The sequence below is a fragment of the Notechis scutatus genome, chromosome 1 (assembly GCF_049901735.1).
Source record: "Notechis scutatus isolate UNSWTSFEM ecotype Mainland chromosome 1, rNotScu1.2, whole genome shotgun sequence".
In the NCBI taxonomy this organism is placed as follows: domain Eukaryota; kingdom Metazoa; phylum Chordata; class Lepidosauria; order Squamata; family Elapidae; genus Notechis; species Notechis scutatus.
Genome location: NC_142009.1, coordinates 297,262,015 through 297,282,299, shown reverse-complemented (window position 1 = coordinate 297,282,299; position 20,285 = coordinate 297,262,015). Strand labels below are relative to the sequence as shown.

The window sequence follows — 20,285 nt, the reverse complement described above, 5'->3', positions numbered from 1 at the left end:
GCTCGCGCAAATCCGCCCGATACATCACACAGTCCTAAATGTGATTTGTGATATGACACCCAGCATAGTTATCATTTGCTGTGTACACTGTTGTTTTTGTGTATAATAATACAATAGAGAGCAGATGAGAAGATAAAAATAGTGCCCTGAATTGCAACTGTAAATTTATTGGAAGACACAAAGAGTCAGAAAACTTCTAAAAGGTAACACCATCAAGGCTATAAATACCTGGGCCATACCCATCATCAGATATGCTGCTGGGATCGTAAATTGGACACAGGCAGAGCTAGACAGCCTCAATAGGAAAATGAGAAAACTGATGACCATATACAATGCACTGCCCCCACGTAGTGATGTGGACAGGCTATATTTGCCCAGAAAAGCAGGTGGCAGAGGACTTTTGCAAGTGAAGCAGACAGTAGAAGAAGATAAGCATGCTGTGGCAGATTACGTGAAAGACAGTGTTGAACCAGCGTTGATGGATGTCAACAAGAAGAAACTGCTCAAAGTGCAACAAACCAAGGATCAATATAGGAAAACCACAATGTAAACTCAGGCTGACAGCTGGTATAACAAAGCACTGCATGGACAGTTCCTTGAAAAGATTCAAGGAAAAGTAGATAAGGAAAGGACCTGGTTATGGCTGACCAACGGAACAATGAAGAAAGAGACAGAAGGCCTGATTCTTGCAGCCCAAGAACAAGCCATCAGAACAAATGCAATCAAAGCCAGAATAGAAAAATCTGCTGATGACCCCAAATGCAGACTCTGCAAAGAAGCGGATGAAACCATTGATCAAATACTGAGCTGTTGTAAGACAATCACTCAGACTGACTACAAACAATGTCACAACACAGTTGCTCAGATGATCCACTGGAACTTGTGTCACAACTACCATCTGCCTGTAGCAAAGGACTGGTGGGATCATAAGCCTGAAAAAGTGGTTGAAAATGAGCATGCAAAACTACTGTGGGACTTCTGATAACAGACTGATAAAGTTTTGGAACACAACACCCCGGATATCATGATTGTGGAGAAGAAAAAAGTGTGGATTGTCAACATTGCCATACCTGGTGACAGCAGAATCAATGAGAAACAACTTGAAACAATCACCAGATATCAGAACTTGAGAATCGAACTGCAGATACTCTGGCCTAAACCAATGCAGGTGGTTCCAGTGGTACTCGGCACACTGGGTGCTGTGCCTAAAGACCTAGGCAAGCACTTAAAAACAATTGGTGCTGAGAAAATCACCATTGGTCAGCTGCAGAAGGCCACCTTACTGGGATCTGCTCGCATAATCCGCCGATACATCACACAGTCCTAAATGCTTGGGAAGTGTTTGACTAGTGATTTGTGATATGACACCCAGCATAGTTATCTCATTTGCTGTGTACACTGTTGTTTTTGTGTATAATAATACCAATAGAGAGCAGATGAGAAGATAAAAATAGTGCCCTGAATTGCAACTGTAAATTTATTGGAAGATCAGGTAGTAAATGTGTTACATGGGTGTACTGGGTGATCTTCAGATGCTGCCCCATGTTTAGCTTATTGTGGTAATCTACATATGTGGAATTTAAAAAAAAATGAGTGACTATGAGAAAAGAATACGGATCCAGCTAAGGTGCTATTGGCATACTATAGTAATGGTGAAAAGACCATTCTGGCCACAATGCCATCTGCTTCTCAAGTAGGACCTGTTGATCCAGGAGAATTCTTAAATTGCACATTAGTTCTATTTGGTGAAACTTAACCATATTCAGAAATTTTCCATGATACTGGTTAAACAAAAAGACACTGCTACTCCATCATGTCAGGGTTGAGTTTAAGACTGTTCCTCCCCATCCATATATTTACAGGCATTGGGAGAGGCATTGTTGTTAACCCAGAAATGACTTTTATCAATGCAGCCATGATATCAGAACACCATGTCAGCAGATGACCTTATTCAGCAGTTTTATATACATATGAAATATGAGAGGAAAGAATGTCAAACCCTTTGGCTCATCACAGATAAAGGATCAAACTGATTAGAACTGGCCTGAGAGAAAGGAAGGGAACCACTGTGGACTTTCCTTCCCCTCCCCAAACCCACAAATGTTTAAACACAAGTACATAGCCTTTAACAAATGAAGTTCCACATATTTATTTATTTATTTATTTTGATTTGCCAATTGTTTACAAGATAATAAGTATAAGTGTATACATAGTTGTGAATACATGAAATGGGTACATATAAGAAAAATAAAAGAATAAGAGAAACAATAGGACAGGGACGGTAGGCACGTTGGTGCGCTTATGCACGCCCCCTACTGACCTCTTAGGAAAGGGGTGAGGTCAATAGTAGACAGTCTAAGGTTAAAGTTTTTGGGGTTTGGGGAAGAAACTACAGAGTCGGGTAGAGTATTCCAGACATTGACCATTCTATTGCTGAAGTCGTATTTCCTGCAATCAAGTTTGGTGCGGTTTACTTTGAGTTTGTATCTATTGTGTGCTCTTGTGTTGTTATGGTTGAAGCTGAAGTATTCACTGACAGGTAGGACATTGTAATGTATGATTTTATATACCATGCTTAAGTCAGACCGAAGACGGCGTAATTCAAGGTTTTCTAGTTCTAGAATTTCAAGTCTGGTGGCATAAGGCATTCTACAACGAGTAGAGGAGTGGAGAACTCTTCTTGTGAAATATTTCTGGACTTTCTCAATTGTGCTAATATCAGATACGTAATGTGGGTTCCAGACTGATGAACTGTATTCGAGTATTGGTCTAGCAAATGTTTTGTATGCTCTGGTTAGTAGTGTGATATTACCAGAGAAAAAGCTATGTAGGATTAGGTTAACAACTCTTAATGCCTTTTTGGCTATGTAGTTGCAGTGGGCTCTAGCACTTAGATCATTAGAGGTGAGTATTCCAAGGTCCTTTACAGAGCTTGGGTCATCAACAAGTTCTTGACTATTCAGCTTGTATTTTATTTTCTTATTTTTTTTGCCAATATGTAAGACAGAGCATTTATTTGTTGAGATTTGAAGTTGCCATTTGTTTGACCATTCTGATACATAGTCAAGATCTTTTTGTAGGGTAGCAGTATTGTCTGTGGTATTGAACAGCTTTACATCATCAGCGAAGAGAACGCAATTGCTCTTAATATGATCACAGAGGTCGTTTATGTAGAGTATGAAGAGAGTTGGTCCTAGAACACTGCCTTGGGGACACCACTATTGACAGGTACTGGATTTGATAGGGCGCTTCCGATTTTGACCATTTGTTGTCTGTTTGACAGGAATGCTTCTATCCAGTTATTCAGTTATCCAGAGATACCATAGGATTTTATTTTTAGGAGTAGTTTGTCGTGTACCACTGAATCAAAGGCTTTACAGAAGTCTATGTAGATTGCGTCTATTGCTTTGCCCTGGTCGAGTTGTGTCGTCCATATGTTTTTGCAGTGTAAGAGTTGTAGATTACAGGATAGTTTTTTTCTGAAACCAAATTGTTTATTGGAGAGTAGGTTATTTGTCTCTAAGTGGAGGATGATGGATTGGTTAATAATTGATTCCATGACTTTACAGGTGACACAGCATAAGGAGATTGGCCTGTAATTTTCAACTAGGCTTGGGTCTCCCTTTTGAAGATGGGGATGACTGTGGCTTGTGACCATAGGTTAGGCAAGGAGCTGGTCCTGAAAGATTTTTCAAAGATTATGCTTAGAGGTTTGGCTATGGCAGTGGATAGCTTTCTTAAGAAGTAGGTACATATTCCATCCGGTCCAATAGATAGAGATGGTTTTAGATTGCGTAGTGATTTTTCAACATTGTCTTCTGTGAAATCGATATGTATTAGATCATTATTGTTATCTGTGAATACGGCTAGGAAATACTGGGCATGATCCATTGCTGTTTACAAATACTGAGCCGAAGAATGTGTTAAAGATGTTGGCTTTAATGGTGTCGTCGTTGCAGTCTTTACCATCAGGTCCTAACAAGGGAGGGATGGACCTTGAGTCTTTTAGTTTGTTGTTTACAAAATTGTAAAAGCACGGGTGGAATTGGTGCTTAGAAGGTTTTCCTCTTGTTTAATGTGATAATTGGTGCATTCGGTCTTTATCTGGTGGCATAAATTTTTGTATCGGTTTTTGAAATTGGCAACGTGACCAGATTTGTTTTTCCTCCAGAGTGATCTCTTTTTGGATTGAAGTTTCCTTATTGATATGGGTAATCTGCTTTTTTGTTTTGTTTTGGGAGTTGTTGTTGGTACATATAGTTTGATGACTCTTTTGACTTCAAGTAAAAATATGTTGTAATGGTCTTCAACAGTATTGCATCCAGTGAATAGAGATTGCCAATCCAGGGATGAGAGATCGTTGTCTATAAGATCATAGTTGCCTTTTTTGAAGTTACAATTGGGGATTACATCATTGTGGTGATTTTTGTGTGGACGTATGTTGAGACAAAAGTCAATCATATTGTGGTCACTACTGGAAAAGGGTTCTTTAGTTTGTATTCCGTAAATTAAATTCAAAGTATTGCAGAAGATGAGAGGCAGTTGTTTAGTCTAGTGTTGTTGGTTACTAGTTGTTCCAGTCCCAGTTTTGTAATAGTATTGTAGAAGGTTGTGTGTATGATTTCAGTTGTACAATCATTTAGGGTCCAATCAATATTAGGTAGATTGAAATCACCAAGAAAGATAAAAGGGTATGGGCAGGATGCAGCCCATGTTAGTAATGTATTTAGCTTGTTTACATGTTCGATGTCATAATCAGGTGCTGATTATGATATTATCATTGATATTATATCAATGTAATAACACAACAAATGTATATTATTTTATATTCTAGTGTTGTATCATTCTTTTCCTCCCACCTGCCTTCTTACACACAGATACATACATCCCTACACCCCATCTAGAATTGCTTTATTTAGTGGAGTAGATATGCTTATGAAAGCTCTTGTCACAGCAAACAAGTTACACATGAGATTTCAGCAGTGAACATTGACTCGTGATAACCACATACTTATTCTCCACCTAGTAGAAAACTAACCTCAGAAAGATAAGTTGACATTGTTAGAGCAAAATTACAAACATACAGCTTCTGTCAAGCTTGTGTCTATTTTCAACTTACTATAATTCCCTCCTACCACTATAAGACATAACGGGAGAGGAGAGACAATAATAAAATAATTCTAATGACAGAGTTGGGGAAACTTATGGAATTTCCTTCAGAGGATTTACTAGGATCTGTGTGGGGACAAAACCAATAGAAGCAGATTTTTTGGAAGATTTTTCAGAAGTGATTTGCCATTGTGTTCTTCCTGGAGTTAAGAGAGAGTGACTGGCTCAAAATTCACATCTTTTTGTTTCTACCAGATACCTTTAACCAGGAGTGGGATTCAACTGGTGTTACTACTGGTTCAGTGACTACGTTCTTAAGCTGTGCTGCCTGGACTGCTGAAAAGTACCACACACGGGTGGGCAGCATTTGAAAAGCCACTTTTTTTCCTGCTTTTTCAACCTCAGCTATGCCGCGCAAAGCAGCTGAGGTTGAAAAAGCAGGAAATAAAAGACAGGTAAGAACCCATGTGGGCAGGTGGGCCAAACAGCAGCAAACACAGAACTGGTTCAGTGTCTGCTGCTCTTCAGAGCTACCGGTTCTATAGAGCCAGGCAGAACCGGTAGCTTCTATAGAGCCAGGCAGAACCTGCCTTTAATCCAGGGTTTCTCCAATTGTAAGATGTACCTCACTTGCAGAGGTGTAAAAAGATTCCAGGGGACATGTGAAAACAGTTTCAATTACATTGTTGCAAAAAAAAACCATCTTTTCCAAAGTTTAATTGCATTGATTTCCTTGTTCATTAGTGTTAATGTTGGTGGTTGGTATTTGGGGAGAGATGTTTAAATTTAGATTATACTAAAGGGAGATGTGATATCAAAAAGTTTAAGATCCCTGCTTTAACCACTGTAGCAAAACGGTTCTCAACAAAGATACAACTACTATGCATTTGTGATTTCTTTTTCAACTAACATTCAACATGGCTGCCATTGTTTTGTATTACAGAGATTTGGAAGATTGCTGAGTACTTTGGCTGATAATACTTTGGCTGAGTATTTTGGCAGATAACTATAAGCGCTAAAATCACACCATTGGAACAATCATCTAAAGTTAAGCATTTTAATTCCCCTTTGAGATCAATGAAAGGAATTTCTTATCTTGAAATAGATGGGGCTTAAATGAGCTTAATTTTAGCTAAATTCAACCCAGTGTAAATACAACACAGTATTTTGTGTGTGTTTCTTTACAGATGATCAAAGACCCACATGGAAGACACATAATTCATGTAGGTCTTTGATGGTATAAACTTACCCAAGGCCTTTAAATGTGACGCCTTGGTAAACTCTTGTTTGTAGCCTCTTCTTAAGCAATCTTTTAGGCAGCCCTCCAATATAGATGAAGTTTTATTGGACACTAACTCAAAATTAACAAATGAAAGAGAATGAATTAAATTGCCTTCTTACAAGTTGACACAGAAGCAGCTAGGTAGGTCCCACATGGGCATAGAATCAAATGTCTTTTAATAGTCACATCCTCTTTTCTCTGTAGACTAGAATGATTATAGTCTTGGTTTTCTACTGGATTCAGTCCCAGGCCTCTCTTGCTGGGATATCAAGAATTGGCAAACTTCCTGCTCCCTGATTCTATTTCACTGTGGAAAAGTGCCATAACCTATGTTCACACTCAAATCTTTTTGGGTTGTTGTTTTTGAAATCCACTTTTGGGGTTAAAACAGTAGATACTGAAGGGTTTTATCAGGGAAATTCTGCTGAGAACTAATAATTTAGAAAGTCATTCGGGGATATTAAAAAGCCTAGTGTTAATGACATTGTGAGTAAAAGGAACAAAGACAAATTCTTTGGATTTGGAAGCACCTGATTTTATTTTTTTTATCCTGGAGATTTTGGTTTTTTAATACATTCTTTGCCACCTAATTGAGAAATCAGGCTCTGAGCAATATTTACATCCTCCCCCCCCCCCATCAGTTACAGACTCTGGGCAACCTGCTTCCTTCCGGCTCAGACCCAGTTCATGCAAACAGCAGTAGTTCCAGCTTTAGCACTCAAGTGATGCTGCTAAGGTATTTGGGTCCCATGAACTTTTGCCTATCCCAAAACATGGTTTCATTCTTCATAAATTGATGCTGCAACTCTTTTGGAAGACATTGTGCATCAACAACTACTGAGGATTCCTTCCTGTAGATGCCCATGCATAATATATGCATTTAGAGGGAGGGAATGCAGACAGTAGGAATTAATGAAAAGTCTCTTCTTTGCATCATGGAGTCACTTCTTATACAATGCAAAATCTATCTAATGGACAATGACATTTCTACCAATAGTGGCATCCAGAATTCTGGTTTGCACAAAGCATACTTGTTGTATTCTGATGAAAAAACACCAAAGGTAATGCAGCATCATTCCATAGTAAGTGAGTTTCTCATCTCCTTTTCTGACATATATAATCTTAGAGATTAAAAACAGTTTTTGATCAAAAACAAATGTACATCTGAGCAATTATATTAATGAAAGCTGGTGATTCTTTCCGGTTTGAACAAAGCTCAGAAGTTGTGGCTTTATTTTAATCAATCAATCAATCAATCAATCAATCAATCAATCAATCAGAATAGATCTGGAAGGGGCCTTGGAAGCCTTCTAGTGCAACCCTCTGCTCAAGCAGGAAATCCTACACCATTTCAGATAGGCAGCTGTCCAATTTCTTCTTAAAAATCTCCAGTGAAGAAGCACTTACAACTTCTGAAGGCAAAGCTGTTCCACTGGTTAATTGTTCTCACTGTTAGGAAGTTTCTTCATAATTCCAGGTTACTTCTCTCCTTGATTAGTTTTAATCCATTGTTTCTTGCCTTGCCTTCTGGTGCTTTGGATAATAAGTTGATCCCCTCTTCTTTGTGGCAGCTCCTCAAATACTGGAATACTGCTATCATCCAATGGTACAATGGATGGTAAAGCATAAATTTCTTACATTCTACATTACCCAACATTTCAAGTGAAAAATGTACGGTTACAATTATGTTTTAGTTTATTTGCAAACAGGATGGATGTAGAGAATATTAAAGTGTGATCCTTGTTTCCAGAAGAAGTTTATTTTTCCCCATTTCTTTTGGAGTTGTTTTTTTTTTTTTTTTTTTGGGGGGTTTCCACTGTATTTTGCAGACTATTTGGAACATCCTCTGAAGAGACAAAGGATATCAAGTATGGTAGGCTGACCTGAAAATCTTACAGTAGTTAATGCCTTGTCTTAGTCTTTGCTGTGCATGCAAATGAAGCATTGTTCTCTGCTACATATAAGAAGAGATGTGTGTCTGTGTGTGTACATGCATGCCAATGTACATGTGCAATACACACATATAATTACTTTATTACCAAAGTAAAAATGTGTCTGCAGTCACCTTGGAAATATTGCATTGCTTGACCAGTCATCTAGAAAAGGCACAGAATGAAAAGTGTCATCATGGGAGCCATCTGACAGGTGTTGCTTCATTGAAAGGCACATTAAAATAAATGGACTTGCACTCTGCTTTATATAACTTTGGTAATTAACAATGTTGCAAGAATTGTTAAGAAGAAGTGAACCCAAATTTCTTTTTTTCTCTCCCTTTCTGCTAATTTGGAGTGCAGTAGATAATTCTTAGGCTTATGGGACCATATTAGGCACATTGGCACAATCACTGGCTTTCACTGCAATAATTTAATTAGCGTTGCAAAAACTGGCTGTCAATTAAAACAAAACAGAAACAAAAACTCAATCCTATAAAATCATTTAATTTATATAGAAAGTCATGACTTTAATGATACCACAGGATGTTGCACTGCAAAGCCTGTACTCTAAATATTGCACCATTTTGTTTTGAATATTGTATACATGTTGATTGTTTGGCAAGGGAAGAAAATGAATCCCTTTCAAAATGTTGTATTGACGTTCATTGTTGATTCTATCTGTTTCTCTCTCTCTCTCTCTCCTTCTCTCTTAATGCCAGAGTAAGTAGGAAACATAACAGAGAATTTATTACTCTTGCACAGCATAGGTTCATATAATGACATTATACATTCAAGTCACATATAATAAAAGAAATATTTATTTATTAACATTGGTAAATATATCTGGGAGTTAATTTTATAATGATGGGAAAAATAGAAGGAAAGAGAGGAAGACCAGCAGCAATGAGGATGGATTCAATTACAGTGGCTATGCCTTCTCTCTTGGAAGATCTAAAAGACCAGCCTGGGGACAAGACACTTCTGGAAAAAATGTACGTGGCTGCTAAGAATCGGAAGTGACTAGATGATACATAATCCATTAATCTATATCTATTAAATGATCATTTTACTTTCATGGTTTTATACAAATATTTCAGGGTTATGTCTATGGAGATTCTCAGTCATCCAGGTCATGGTTATCCCAAAGGTGTTTTTTCAAGAGGCAACTGGATTTCCTGGTTTTTCTTTGAAGAGCTTTCACTTCTCATTCAAGAAGCTTCTTCAGCTTCTTGGATGAGAAGTGAAATATATATCAGTCAAATAATTTAATCAAATTTACACAATTATTTAATTTTCCATGATATGCAGTTTTTGACCAGTGGGGGGGGGGGGGAATCCAACTGATTAGAATGTCAGTTCTAATGTCAATATTTCTCAGCCATGTCATGGGTTTGAAATCAATTCCTTCTTATAAATAATTATAGCAAATGTATATATTTATACTCTGACAAAAGTAATAAGTAGCAAGTTAGGAAAACAAACAGAGATTATTTTTTCCCTTCCAGCCTGGGATGTTTAGCTTGTAAGCTAACAGTTTGTTTTACTGACTAGCCTGAAGAGTTGAGGAGTGGGCAATATTTCCAGCACTAGACCCCCAGAGTGGAGGTTACTGTTCTGCCAGAAGAGAGTCAGCTTGCTGTCTGAAGTGCATATGAGTAAACAGAGCAGAGTCACAGAATTCGTGGGAAAGAAAAAACAAATGTTTGAAAACCTGGTGCTTGGCAATGTGAGATCCATTTTCTTTACTGCAGATTAGAAGGAAGTGATGATAAGTTAGAAACACTTTCCTCCCATATGTAAAATAGAAATGTAACATCATCTTAAAAACAAATAATTCAGAGTAATGATCCAAGAATCTCACTTCTTCAGCTTCTTCCTTCCTTCCTTCCTTCCTTCCTTCCTTCCTTCCTTCCTTCCTTCCTTCCTTCCTTCCTTCCTTCCTTCCTTCCTTCCTTCCTTCCTTCCTTGTTTCCTCCGAAACAGTAGAATGAAAACAGTAGAATGAAACATCTCTGGACAGACATGTGTCATTTACATAATTATATAGTGACTACACAGCTTTAAAATTTATGTGATAATTATGTTCATAAGATTTTAAACTTTGGTGTCATAATTACCACAATAAACTAGCTAATGCCATGACAATATTGAATTATGTTATTATTTAATGTTTCAGTTTAAGTCCTCTTGCTTTCATAATTTTTAAAAGAATTTTCAGAAGAAAATTATTTATCTTTCAATTGGCTGGTTTGGGATGATCGAAAAGTATAATGACAATCCTTTGTTAATAAGAAGTTTGAGATCCATAGCAACAAGAAATCTTGAATAAAGGAAGAAAAATAACAAACAGGCAACTTCTGAATCAAATAAGGAACCAAAGGAGAAGGCAAGTCTTTGGCTAGCCATGAGTGAAGTTTTTTCTGTAAAAATATTAATATTAATGACAATATTATTTTCTATAAATAATATTTAAATAATTTAAATATTTAAATAATAATAATCTAAATGAACACAATGATATAAATATTGTCACAATATTGTCACAATATACTGTGCAGTTATGCCTCCAGGGTAGGACAAATTACAAATTGACTTAATAAAAATTGTCTATCTGATTAATAAACATACATTCTTAAAAATCACTATTACATTGGTATTTCTACTATGATAGAAAACACAAGCCAGAGAATTTTGATTTACTGAAGTAGAATGATAATTTTTAAAATTCATTTCTAATACAAAATTTACAAATTAAAATGAGATGGAAGCAACTTTTAAAAAAAGTTTTAAAACAGTGGAACTGACATATTCATCCATTATTGCAGTGGACTTGCATAATTTAGACCTTAGGGTTTGAATATCTGTTTGGTCAACCATATTTGTGGTTCTGAATTGAGGTTGTGACCTCTTTTTTCTATTGACAGGCTCTTCAGGCACTCTGAGTGCTTTTTAAACAGAAAAAAAATCAATACAATATTTAAAATGAAGGAATATCTTTTTGGCCATTATAACATGATTTTTCTGTTGGAAATAGCTGTGTTTGTTAAGTTTTATCTGACATGCAGTGGTAGTTTCATTTCAAGAAATTTAGCATTTTTTCTATAAGGAAGACAGAAACAATTTGAATGATTCTTTGTAATGAATATGGGAAAAAGCCAATATGTTCATATTCTTCTATCCTTATGCATGGTGGCTCAGCGGTTAAGACACTGGGCTTGTTGGCTGGAAAGTCAGCAGCCCAGACTCAAGCCCTGGATGCCATGCAAGTGGGGGAGCTCCCATCTTCACCCCAGTTCCTACCAACCTACCAGTTCAAACATATACAAGTATGAATACATAAATAGGCAGGTAATAGCACTCCATGATATCATGCTGGCCACATGACTGTGCAAATGTCTTCCCACAATGCTGGCTCAATGGCCTTGAATCGGAGGTGAACACTGCCCCCTATAGTTGGCAATGACTAGTAAAATCTGCAGGTATTCCTTTACCTTTTTTTAAAAAAAAAAAATTCTCTAAGTAAATATTAGAGAATTGCTGTTTTAGTCTTTTGTAAGGCATTTCCAAAGTTTGATATTTGCAAGGATGAGCTGATATTTAAAAAAAAAACCATGACATTTAAGTGAGCATATGGAGGCACAGGAAAAGGTATTGAAAAAGTGAATTAATTAGACAATATCTTGGACAGTAAAACTTTTTAAATAAATGCTCATCTAGTGAAATAGTATGTTAAAAAGACAGTAATCAATCACCAGTTGAGTTGTGAGAAATATTTGATACATGATAAATTGCACAGCTTCCTTAACTTTTTTTGCCCCTGTCAGATTTCCATTCAGAAAACTGCCCTAGCTAATCAAAGAATACAATAGATTTGTTGAAAATCACTTTTCATCTGTTTGTATATAGAAAGTAAAAATATTATGTTATGGAGAAGACTCTTTTAATAAATGCTTGCATTATGTATGTATGTATGTATGTATGTATGTATGTATGCATGTATGGGTATTCAGCTCTGTTCGGGTATTTTCCCACGTCATTATAGTTGTGCTTTTAAAGTTGTAGCAACGTTTCGGCAGAATCTCATCTGCCATCATCAGGCTTCTGTATTGTGTTCGTCTGTGAGTCAGACTTTCACAGCCATTTCTGTTTTAAATGTGGTGCTAGCCTACTGCTTTGTTAGAATGTTTTTTTCTTCATCCTGATTAGTTGGGAGTCTTGATCTGTGTTTGTTGGTCTTGGAGTTTACTGTGTTCTTTAATTCGTTAATTTGTTAATTGGTGTTTCTAATATCTTCTGTCTGTTTTGTAGCATTTTTTTTTGTCTTGATTGGTTGGCAACTTTGTGTTTCCTGTATTGGAGGCTTTTAGTGTGGCTTCGCTTCAAGTAAACGGATGGCTATCATTTATTAGGAAGCTAGGTTTTATTTGGGTGCCTGGTTGGGGTGTGTTTGAGCTGGAGGTATCAGGGGGGATCTGTTTGTGCCTAGGTGTTTGCTTGGCTTGTGGTGTGGAGATTTTTTTGTTTGTGAGTGCAGGCTTCCAAATAATTGACAGTCTGGTGGAGTCATATCTTCTATTCATGCTTTCAGGTCTTTTTTCAATCTCTATGGCTTCTTTGATAATTCTGTAGCTGGGGTTTTCTATAGTGGCTAGGGTTTTGGTGCCATTGAAGTTGATGCTATGACCTGTGACTTTCATGTGTTGGACTAGTGAGGAAGTGTGTTCCAGTTTTTTGACTGCATTTTTGTGTTCATCCAGGCAGGTACTTATTCTTCTATTGGTCTGTCCAATGTATATATATATATGCAGGTCTTGGCGTGTTCGAGTCTTTTCCCATGTAAAATTGAGAGCATCTTGGCAACGTTTCGATGAGGTCCCACTCGCCATCTTCAGGCTGGTGCTTTCGGCTTTGTGCTTGTGCGAGCAAAGTGTGGTCGGAGCTGCCATTTCCCTATATATACTGGTGGGGAGGTTGGCTGTGTTATCATTTCTTGATTGGTTGATGGAGTTGATGTTTGCGGATTGGCTGGCTTTTTCGTAAGAACATGAGGTATTGGCTGAGTGTCTATCAGCCTCCTGTGTTGTAACGACCTGGGTAATGGGCTGTGTGATGACCTTCTGAGTTCTATTGTTTTGACATCCTGGGTCTTGTTCTGTAATCTGGGTTGTAATGACCTGGGTCATGGGCTGTGTGATGACCATCTAAGTTCTACTGTTGCAACATCCTGAGGTCTTGTGGTGTAACCTCCTGAGTTCTGTGATGTGATATCCTGAGCGGGTGGCTGTGATGTGATGTTCTGGATTTTGGTTTGGCTCCGAGCTTGAGGCCTGGATATGTGTTCATGGCGTGTGTCCGTTTGCTTGGTTTGGGGGCCAGGTTGTATGGCAGCTGGTGATGCAGCCATGATCTGGTTTCTGGACAGTGGTTGTCTTTCATCTATGGGATGGGTTTGGGTTTGAGTCTGGTGAGGGAGAATGGTGGTAGTGTCATGTATTGTTTTGGGTCCGGTGTTGGTTTTCGTGTTCTTACAAAAAAGCCAGCCAATCTGCAAACATCAACTCCATCAACCAATCAAGAAATGATAAACAGCCAACCTCCCCACCAGTATATATATAGGGAGACAGCAGCTCCGATCACGCTTTGCTCGCACAAGCACGAAGCCGAAAGCACCAGCCTGAAGATGATGAGTGGGACCTCATCGAAATGTTGCCAAGATGCTCTCAATCTTACACGGGAAAAGACCCGAGCACGCCAAGACCTGCATACCTGTACCCATGAAAATTTGCGAAAACAAATATATATATATATATATATATATATATTCACCAAGCCTATAGATCACTATGTGACCCAGTCTATCCACTGGGCCAGACATTTTATAACTTTCACCAAATAAACATATCCTTCTACTACCTATATTATAGATAAGTTAGAATCTAAGTTAGCATGCTATGTTAGAATTTAAGGAACTATGACTATATCTGACAGCATTAACCAGCATTAATTTTCAACACTGGTTTTTAAACTAATTTTTCTGTCTCCTTTTCCACTTCTGGTCTTTTTTTTTTTTTTTCTTAACCCATCAGCCATTCCACTCACTGCTTCAGTACTTTTCCTTACTGTCTATCATTCTCCTACACATTCGTGTACTACAAAGCTGTTTCAAAGAGTTGGTTTTAATGTGGTTGATCTTTCTCCTAACCAGCAATATCCTGTCTAAATATATAAAGGTTATTCATGTTTAATCATTGCAATAGATAGATAGATGATAGATAGATAGATAGATGATAGACAGAAAGACAGATAGATTACTGATAGACAGACAGATGAAATATTAAAGTGCTTTCCTTTAAACAGCAATATCCTGTTTGGATATATAAATGTTAGCATTGATTTAATGATGCTAGCAGATGGGTGGGTGGATGGATGGATGGATGGATAGAGGATGGAATAGTAGAATATAACCAGAAATGATAAGAATATGCTTGTTGTTTTCTAAAAGGAGATTAAAAAAACCCACAGGTTCAGGCAATGCTATTTGGTTTCCAATTAGCAATGAATTTGTGATTATTATCAACAGTCCAATATAGTGACAGGAATAAAGTATCTGTTTGTCATCCTGCTACAGTGATCTGTTCAAATGTTAGTCTGAAAACATTGCCCTCTTGTTAGCAATCTGACCATGTATCATACACTACATTTATTTATTTATTTATTTATTTATTTATTTTATTTGCCAATTGTTTACAAGATAATAAGTATAAATGTATACATAGTTGTGAATACATGAAATGGTTACATATAAGAAAAATAAAAGAATAAGAGAAACAATAGGACAGGGACGGTAGGCACGTTGGTGCGCTTATGCACGCCCCCTACAGACCTCTTAGGAAAGGGGTGAGGTCAATAGTAGACAGTCTAAGGTTAAAGTTTTTGGGGTTTGGGGAAGAATCTCTCTCTCTTACTCCCTTTTGGAACAGAACAGAGTATATCTTTTGGAAGAACAAACATTCCTCAAACCTAAGTTTCATCCCCTGCAGCATATATAGTTGTTCTAAAAAGAAAAAAGAAGAATTAGACTAATTAGCCATAATGCATTTAAGCAATTTTGGAAATGACAAAATAGGAATGAAACAATGCATCATCATTTGTGAAGTTGAGCTTTTAATTGGTTTACTTATGCCTTAGTTCCTCTCCTATTCCCCTCAATCATAAAGTAATTGTTAATGACCTAATCTTTAAGAGGAAACTGTTGAGGGCTTTTTTTTATATATATATAAAAGTGAGTAATTGTTCCCTTTCAACCATCATCTTTTTGAAACTTGCACAGTAGAGGAAACAGAAGATGGAGAAAATGTTTGTCTCTTCTCAGCAATACAAATTGCTTGCATTCAGCCTGAGTTCTCTTATCCACACCCTGTACTTCCTCAATGTAAAAAATTGAGATTTTTTTTTTTAGTCCTTTTCCTGTCTGGTTCAACTGCAGTTAAAAGGTCAGGAAATCAAAGAATTGTGAACATTAAATTCTCAAAAGGGAAACTGCTTTGAGAATTGCTTAGGTCTCCGAGGGAAAGGTTTGGCCTCCTCCACATTGAAATAATTCCAATTTCTCTCACCTCCCCCTCCTTCTTCCTCTCTCTCATAACTTTTAATTAGAGTTTTAAACAATGAAGATAAAAATTAATAGAAACTAATATTTAGAATGAATGAAGTAAAAAGAGGGATAAAGCCAAAATGAAAAAAAAGAAAGGAAAAAGGAAAAAGGAAGAAAGAAAAAGAAAAAGAAAGAAAAAGAAGGAATTAGCTTCCAATTTTTAGCAGTTATATTTATACATGTAAATTAACCTCTTGCTCTATGGTTTTAGCATAAGTTTCATTCTTTACTATTTTTTCATTATTATTTTTAGTAATCAAATCTATGTGTCATCAATTCATATTTTTTTTCTTTCCATGCAAAAAGTCCAAAAATGTTTCCAATAGGCATTAAAATTAGTTAATATCTTATCTCTGTCAATTTAGCCTTCTCAGCAAAATTAATAACATTATTACCCATTTCTCCATGGTGGGTAGTGCAAGTCTTTCCACATGTACTGCACATGGTAAACAGTCCCTTCTATTCTTCAAAATTCCAGGATAAATAAAAATAAAAAATGTTCTAAAACCAGTTTTTATAAATTTTTTAAAAATGTTCATTTCCCTAGTCACAAACAAAAAGAAGTGAAAAAGAAAATAAAATAAAAATTGCCTTGCACAGTATGATCCATTAGGAAACTTTCACTAAAGGCTTACAAACCAGAATATCACATAATAGTGCTGTCTTTTGAGTTCTGCAGAAGGTTTGTTAGTAACAATGCCATAAAAAATCATAATGCTTTTCAACCATTAGTGAATTTGTACTTTTTGTTTAAGTATGGGAATAAATATGGGGTTTTTATAACTATATTAAAAAGGAGATTAGCCATTGTTTGATTGTTTTTTTCCTTCCCAGCACTCCTACAAACATTCCAAAGTGCTATCTGAAACAGACTCATCAATCTAGTAGAATCTAATTTGTAGATAGGCAATTTAATACTCTCCAGATGTTTGGGATAATTTCTACAAACTCTTAATGATGAACAGTTTGGTACTGTCTCATGACAAACAGCACAATATTGCCTACCCCCACCTAATTGAATGGCTGTAACACCTCCCTACTTACTACCAACAGACATTGATTAAACCAGGGGTGTCAAACTCATGTGGTGGCCTCATGTGATGTATCAAGACTTCTTTCTCATTCACTAAACTGGGTGTGGGCATGGCCAGTGCATGACTCATCCAGCCAGTGGGCAAGGAGTTTGACAGCCCTTGACTAAACAAAGGTTTCCAATTTCAGCATCATCTAGCATTTCATTCAACATGTCACACCTATGTCATATAAGTTGCAGGTGTGTGCATGTAATGTTGTTTTTTTTGTTTTTGTTTTACTTTGTTCAGCATACATCATAATGAAGGGTGTGAATTACATTTTATTTAGTTATTTATTTATTATTTTTATGCTGCCCATTTCCCTTATAAGTTGACTCTGGGAGGTTTCTGGGCTGAACCATTACCACATAAGGGATGTAAAACTCTAAATACATTAGATGCGGCCAGAGAGAAACATTATTTTCTGCCAACTTGTACTCATCTAGAGCAGTTTTTTCTGAGTTATTGAGATTGGGAAACACTTTTGCATCTTAATACTAGTGGTCTAGAAGAATGAAAGAAGTTGCACATGATTATGACTGGCTCAATAAATTTATTGTCCATATTAATCAGTTTGAAATTTTATTGAGCCGACCATCTTAAATGTATAACTCTGGATGGGTAATAACCAGTTGCAAGAAGAAGATTTCCACGACCAAAAAAGTTAAAAATAAACCTGGACAATAAAATATTAAGTTACCATTTACAAACATATAAAACAGACACGTGTATTGGACAGTCCTAATGCACGCATTAACAGCCTGGAAGTTAAGAGGGTCAAAGTACTAAAAAGTGCAGCATCAATTGAAGCTTCTGAGTGTTCTTCAAGACCAGCTTCATATAGAGTACATTTATATAGAATGCACATAGACTAATTCAACTGAGAAGTAATTAAGGCAGAAGTGTCAGAGAAAGTCTGGCAGAGCTAAGGAGAAGAGTCAAGCATGGAATTCATGTAGAGCAGTGGTTCCCAAAGTGGGCAGTAACGCCCCCTGAGGGATGGTGGCATACCTTAGGGGGGCACTAAGAGGCAGCAGGGGGGCAGAGGTGGGTCCCTCGCAGGGCACAATTCAGGGGTGAGATTCTACCAGTTCATTACTGTTCCTGGTAGTTTGTAGAACCGATAAGATGGGCCCCTGGCTGGCCCTGCTCCTCTCCACTCGCTCCTCCATTCCCTGCCCAGTCAGTCCTTATTGCGCATGTGTGACATCACACACATGTGCAACAATCGCTCATGGCCACAGCGGCACATTGGAGAAGCGGAGCAAGCAAAGCCAGAGGTCTTTACTGACCTCCAGCTTCGCTCTGCTTCTTCAATGCACCACTGCAGCCGCATTCTAGGCACCGGCCATACAGGCTCACCCTATTGACTGCTGCCCCACTCTGCTCGGACTTGCTTGGGCAAGTCCCTCTGATGCAGCGGGCTCAATGGGGTGGACCTGCAGGGCTGGTACCTAGAATGCGGCCACAGTGGCACATTGGAGAATCAGAGCAAAGCTGGAGGTTGGTAATTTTCACTGCAAAAAACCTCCAGCTGCCGCGTGTTTTTTCCAGTGCACCTGCACCGGAAAAAAAACACATAGCAGCTGCAGGCATTTGTGACAAGGGCGACATGGGCTGGCGGGGAGATTAAGGGCCAGGAACTCTGAAAGGGGAAGTGGGGTGATGTAGGATTAGCCCAGGCCTTTGACAGATTAGGCCACACCTGCCTGGGCAGAAAATAGGTAGATAGGTTAAGGAAGGGATAGAGAGAGAGGGAAAGAGAGGGAATGAGTGAAAGAGAGAGGGAGAGAAAAACAGAGAGAGGGAGAGAGGGAGAGAGGAAAAGAGAGGGAAAGAGAGGGAAAGAGAGAGAAAAGAGAGAGGGGGGAAGAGAAAGAACAGACAAGAAAGTAAAGAAAGAAAAGGGAGAGAGAAAGGAAGAGAAAGGAAGAAAGGGGATAGACAGAAAGAGGGGAGATGGAAGGAAGGGACAGAAAGAAAGATAGAGAGGGGAAAAGAGAGAGAGAGAAAGAGAGGGAATGAGAGAAAAAGAAAGAGGGAGGGAGAAGAAAGTGAATGGGATATGGAGGGATGGAAGGAGAAAGAGAGAAAGAGAAAGAGAGAGGGAAAGAGAGAGAAGGAAGAGACAAGAAAGAAAAAGAGAAAGGGAAAGAAAAAAGGAGAGAGAAGGGAAGAAAAAGGATAGACAAAGAAAGAGTGGGGATGGAAGGAAGGGACAGAAAGAAAGAAAGAAAGAAAGAAAGAAAGAAAGAAAGAAAGAAAGAAAGAAAGAAAGAAAGAAAGAAAGAAAGAAAGAAAGAAAGAAAGAAAGGGAGGGAGGGAGGAGAAAGTGAATGGGATATGGAGGGATGGAAGGAGAAAGAGAGAAAGAGAAAGAGAGAGGGAAAGAGAGAGAAGGAAGAGACAAGAAAGAAAAAGAGAAAGGGGAAAGAAAAAAGGAGAGAGAAGGGAAGAAAAAGGATAGACAAAGAAAGAGTGGGGATGGAAGGAAGGGACAGAAAGAAAGAAAGAAAGAAAGAAAGAAAGAAAGAAAGAAAGAAAGAAAGAAAGAAAGAAAGAAAGAAAGAAAGAAAGAAAGAAAGAAAGAAAGAAAGAAGGGGAGGGAGGGAGGAGAAAGTGAATGAGATATCTAGTCCAACCACCTGCTCCAGCAGGGTTAGAAGTGTGTGTGTGTGTGTGTGTGTGTGTTTGTGTGTGTGTGTGCATGGCTGTCAAAACTCCAAAAACAGGTAGCTCTGGGGAGGTCAGTCATAAATTAGAACACTTACTAAGCAACTGGCCATTAAGCGAGGACCACTTATATTTGGTTTGCCAGTCACCTGGTCAGCTGGCCATGCCCACCAAATCATGCCCATCCAGTCGCGTGACCACCAAGCCATGCCTAGCCAGCAAGCCACGCCCATAAATTAGGCCACGCCCACAGAACCAGTTGTTAAGAAATTTGAATGCCACTCCTGGGTGGGGGGCATTGAGGATGAGTTTGTAGCACCAAGGAGCAGTGGACTGAAAAAGTTTGGGAATCACTGATGTAGAATCTCTATGTAGTCACAACAGAACAAAGTCCAATCCTTCCTTCCTTGAATGCCTTTCAACCTTGTCTAGTTCTACAAGGTGAAAACTCCTAGTTTGAGAAGATTCCTGTGTATAGCCTTGTTTGTTTATGCAAACCTGATTGTTCGCACTTGACAAGAAGTGACAGTAGGCAGGTTCTTGCAATCTAGGAATGGGAA

General features: G+C 38.0%; 1 pseudogene; it reads left to right on the top strand.

Moving 5' to 3' along the window:
• The first annotated feature begins 307 nt into the window (after positions 1-307).
• LOC148133447 (uncharacterized) lies at positions 308-1,327 on the top strand (annotated as a pseudogene).
• The last annotated feature ends 18,958 nt before the right edge of the window (positions 1,328-20,285 follow it).